The following is a 5,103-nucleotide window of genomic DNA, read 5'->3' on the forward strand; positions in this document are numbered from 1 at the left end:
ATGATAATTTTTAATGGTATATTTAATTGTAAAAGTGTTTATAAAGAGAGAAAAAATTAAAATTAATTATTAATTTTTTAAAAAAATGTTAAAAATTGTAATTTAGTAAAATGAAATAATTTTATTCAAATGTAATAACATAAACATTATAGTTTATTCATTTAATAATTATATGCTTCAAAACAAATCTTATCAAACATAGATGTGTTACTGTTTGCACTACTACAAATTCATTTATTACCGAAGGATTATTACCGAAGGTCTCTTACCCCTCGGTAAAAATGACAATACCGAAGGCTTTTGGCCGTCGGTATATGCATTCACATAATAAAATCTGAATTTGGGATTTCCCTCCTCCGTTTTCCTAAATGCTTTTTGGGAAAGCTTCTCCCAAATTTTCACTCCCGTCCCCGCGCCATCGCTGCCCTTCCTGGGATTTCCCTCTTCCATTCACTGGAACCGGACGTCCATGGTCGACGGACGCCTACCGCAGTCTGCACCGCCGCTCTTGGGAGCGCCCACCGCTCCTGCAGTCCGCACCGCCGCTCCTGGGATTTTTCTCCAGCGCCCACCGCTCCTGCAGTCCGCACCGCCGCTCCTGGGATTTTGCTCCAGCGCCCACTGCTCCTGCAGTCCGCACCGTCGCTCCTGCAGTCCATGGTTGCCGGACGCCTACCGTGATGAAGCCTGGCTCCGCCGCAAGGGAAACTGGAAGAACCCTCCCCAAGACCACGACCATCACGACCACGCCGTCTTCCTCTGCCGCATCTGACTGCGAAGACACTCCTTCCCCGCATGGCCCACTCTGCCATCTTCACCACAGGTACTTAATTAACACTTAGCTGATCTCTTGTTTGCTTTCTATAATAATGGCAGAATTATAAAGTTTGCATAAATAAACTCAGGGTATCAAATTCTTTGAGAAATATAGATAAGGACATTTAAATCTTGGTCTTTCTATGCTTAATTTGTGTTGATTGTGATTGAAGTAGATTAAGATGTGATGATGTTTTTTCTGAATTATTGGGTTGTTTGATGTGAATTAAGACGTCTTAGAGTTTCTGGAGGTGCCAACATTTGTTGGATCTTGGTCGTTGAGGATATTTGAATAAATAGATTGTTGGATGCTTAACTGGAAATTTCAAGCTGTTGTGTGCTTCTTCTTCATGTTGTTGTGGCTTCTTTTACTGCACCGTGAGTGCTTTTCCCATGTCTTTTCCTTACACCGTGCAGCTCCACTCCCTTCAACGTGGTGTGCCTCGTGAGCTCTTGTTGTAGCTAAATATCTTCACTTGTTAATTGAAATGAGTTGCAAGTGTTGAATGCAAGCCGTGGAGTATGAGCTGGATGCCACTTTAATTAAATTATGTGCAGCTCTTCATTTTGATGGCTTCAAGATTCACGTTCCAGCCAAGAGAATTTGGTGGTTCCCACCTTTATTCCATCTTTCTGAATGCTTTTCCAAAATGCTTCTTCATGGGCCCTAAAATTCACACCTTTATTCCCACCTTTATTCCCACCTTTATTCCAGCTCCTCATTATAAAATTCACACTTCATTCTTCATTCTTCAACATGAAAGCTCTAAAACCGTGAGCTTCAATTCCTCCATGACTTGCAGGGGAAGGGAGCAGGACCTAAGCAAAGAAGAGCCTTGAGTTCTTGTGCCAGTAAATACAAAGCAATGTTGATAGTTGATGTTCCACAAGCCACCGAGGCTCTGCAGAAAGGAGACCCCAAGTTTGCTGAAGATGGAGCCAATGATGCTGCTAATGAGGCTACCTTTTGTGAGAGTGATTTCTCTGGGAATTGAAAACTCACCAAACAGAACAATGCTATGCACGATGTTACTGCTATTACTGTTGCTATTGTTAGATTGCTGCTCTAGATTTTCAACTTCCTCGAACCAGTACTTAGTTGTATTCACTGATTGTTGCAGATGTCTTGGAACCTGCTCTTGCTTGTTATGTAAAAAAAAAAGCTGGTATCTATTTTAAAGCTCTAATAATAAGTTAATTTCATTTTGCTTTCTTTTTGTATATTTAGACATCATGTTCTGGAAGAATATGGTAGTGTACATTCTTTAATGCTTGCCCCTGTTCCTGGTATTTTTGTTTCTATGCAGTTTTGTGCTTAATAAGTGTGCAGTATATATGTATGTAATGGCTGAAACAGTACCAAAGATTTGAAATAAAAGGAGGAACGTACCGAAGGCTTACCGAAGGCTTTTGCCCTTCGGTAATCACCGAAGGCTTACCGAAGGCTTTTGCCCTTCGGTAATTACCGAAGGCTTACCGAAGGCTTTTGCCCTTCGGTAATTACCGAAGGGCAAAAGCCCTCGGTAATTTTAGCGACAAGGGATTTACCGAGGGCTTTTTGGCCGTCGATAAGCCTTCGGTAATTACCTTTTACCGACGGTTTTGGGCTTTTTCCGAGGGCTTCTGGCCTTCGGTAATGCCCTTCTTTTTTGTAGTGTTGGAAAATGGAAAATGAAGTATGCTAAACCCCTTTTTTTTCTTGGCTCCCCTATCCTCACATTAATTTCCACACCCAACTACAATAAAGCTATCCATAATTTTGGCAACTTGGCTTACAGATAAGTAAGTGGCATCGCAATTCATTGGGGTTATCAGTTGTGGTTCATACGACTTCATATGGCTGGAACCGAATACGAGTTCCTTGGAACCAAATATGGTTTCATGTTCTTCATTTTCTTCAGCTTCAAACATTCGTGTTCTTTATCAACCACTTTCTTCTTCATCTTTATATGGTCATCAACCTTATCTTCATATACCACCAACCCTGCAACGTAAAAAGCAACAAATACTTGCCTAAACAACACTACTGTCATACTTACCTCACCTTAGCTTTCTCTTTGTCTACACTCAACACATATATTAACGTATGCAAGTGGAATTATATCCAGATAGAGGGATAATGCAGACTTTTTAAATTCGATCCCTCCAAATCTCACCACATTCACAGGTGATTGAAAAATAATTCATCCCGCAAATCCCTTTAAATCGTTCTTTGCATTTTTTTTTCAAACGAGCACAAAATTCACTTTATTTCTTCGCTTGCAAAAATGCATAAACAATACATTCTATTTATGTGAATACAGCGTAAAGGATGATGGAGAATTCCACGCCAAACACGTAGAGGGTTGAATAGTGTTAAAGAAAAAATTCTTTTTTGCAACCCTTCTGATAGAGCACATTGTAGAATTTTATGATTTTCTTTTAAATGCTTAGACGTTCTACCTTATAAAAGATTATATCAAGAAGTGCTTTCGTCGTGCTATTCATAATGTACACTGTGGAGTTTATAAGAACTTCCTTTGTTTAATATTAATCGTTTAGCTTGGAAGGTTCTTGAGTTTAGAAATAAAAACTCAACTACAGGTTAAGAGAAGCGTTTAGGCAAGAGGAGAAATAATTGCACAGATATTTTTATATTGGTTCACTTCAACTAAGCTACGTCCAGTTTCCTTTATAGAGGGTTCCATTATAATCTTCACAAGATTACACTGAGTATTTGCACCACTCCTGCTTTCCACAATTAGTGAGTAACCTCTTGTTATCCTAGATTTGGATGAGTATTCTCACCACTCCTAGTCTCCAAAGTCAGCGAATAACCACATGTTACCCTAGACTTGGAGGAGTATTCACATCACTCCTGGTATTAAGCAACCTTGCTAGATTTCTTTAACTCAACTAAGTTCAACAAGTGTTTTAATTCTCTTTAGAATTGCAATCAAAGATTGCTTACAAGTCGTTCAGACTATTACTCTCGTAATGAGGATTTAATTACAATATAATGTAGTCTAAACACTCACAAGTGTTTCTTTCTTTTCTCTTTCTCTCTTTCTTACAAACAGTAAGCAATATGACAATGAAGCTCGATAATATTTCTTTTTTTTCCTTTCTCTTGTTCTCTTTTTTTGCTCATATGTATTTTTTTTAGCTCTTTCTTTTCTTTTCTTTCGCATGTTTCTCAGGATGAATATTTCATTGTATGCTATCATCTTTATTCTTCATTTGAAAGCTCTTATATTTATAGGCTTTTGGGTAAATGTATGTTAGACTAAGCTTTTGGCCTTGATTCTTGTGCTTTCTTCTTCATCATGTACAACAGTCGTTGGATAAAGTTAACTTGTCAAAGCAAGCATGTTTTTTCAATCATTTGCTTGAAGTAGGTTGTATGTTCTAGACATGAATTCAAGTGAAGAACATTTTGTTAATATCTCTTTTGTCTCTAACTTCCACTTCTGATAATTTGATTTGAAGTTTGTGGATATGTGTAGAATAGCTCATATGCAAATAATAGAGTAGGATTGTACATGCAACAAATATGTTTTCTCTTATCGCTTTCATTGTTTTTGAACGTTGAGCATTTAATGTCATTTAATGTTTGCTCAGAACAACAAAGTGTTTTTTATTTTCTACCGTTGAGGTAGCGTTTGACAATTAAGTTTTTCTTCCAAAGATACCAAGCGTTGATTAAGGACGTCTGAAGAAGCTCATGGTGTCCTTTAGGCAGAGTAAACGCTTCTTGTTATTCTATCTTTATAGACAGACAATGTTTAGCTTTGTTTGTGTTTTAAGTTTTAGTCTTTTTTAGTGTGTTTTGTCAATAACATCGTCTTGACATTGTTTTGTTTTCTCGAGAGCTAAACTAAATACTCTTTAGGTATGATAAGTTTTAGTCTTTTAGCTTTAACTCTCTTAGACATTTCTAACTTGATAGTCGTTTAGCATTGCGTCTGGATGTTTGGCTTAGTTGTTTTTCTATTTCCTAAAATCTTGAGTTTTTTTTTTTCTAAAATTTACTGTATTGAAAATTTTGATTCTAAGTATTTGTATTTTCATCCTATGTTATTTTCATATTATTATTTTATTTAATGTTATTTGGTTAAACTTCAAAATATAATAATATTTAATTACATAGACGATTTTGTCTTAACCTACATTAACAAATTATTTAAGTGAAAAAAGTAATGTTTAACATAATGGAGAGTTAAGATAGATTTTCTGGTCTTTAAAGTTGGTCATTTAAGTAAGAAAAAGATTCTTAAACGAGAGAGGTGAAACCAATTCTCTCTTTTG

The 5,103-nt window shown here is 36.9% G+C and overlaps 1 long non-coding RNA gene across 1 annotated transcript; it reads left to right on the forward strand.

Moving 5' to 3' along the window:
* Nucleotides 1-422: 422 nt before the first annotated feature.
* On the forward strand, nt 423-2,022 carry LOC148198681 (uncharacterized). The gene is made up of 2 exons (XR_015779900.1): nt 423-823; nt 1,620-2,022. It is a non-coding gene; the product is annotated as an uncharacterized LOC148198681 (long non-coding RNA).
* Nucleotides 2,023-5,103: the final 3,081 nt, after the last annotated feature.

The sequence above is a fragment of the Vigna umbellata genome, chromosome 5 (genome assembly GCF_029865625.1).
Source record: "Vigna umbellata cultivar VRB3 chromosome 5, Vumbellata_1.0, whole genome shotgun sequence".
Classification (NCBI taxonomy): domain Eukaryota; kingdom Viridiplantae; phylum Streptophyta; class Magnoliopsida; order Fabales; family Fabaceae; genus Vigna; species Vigna umbellata.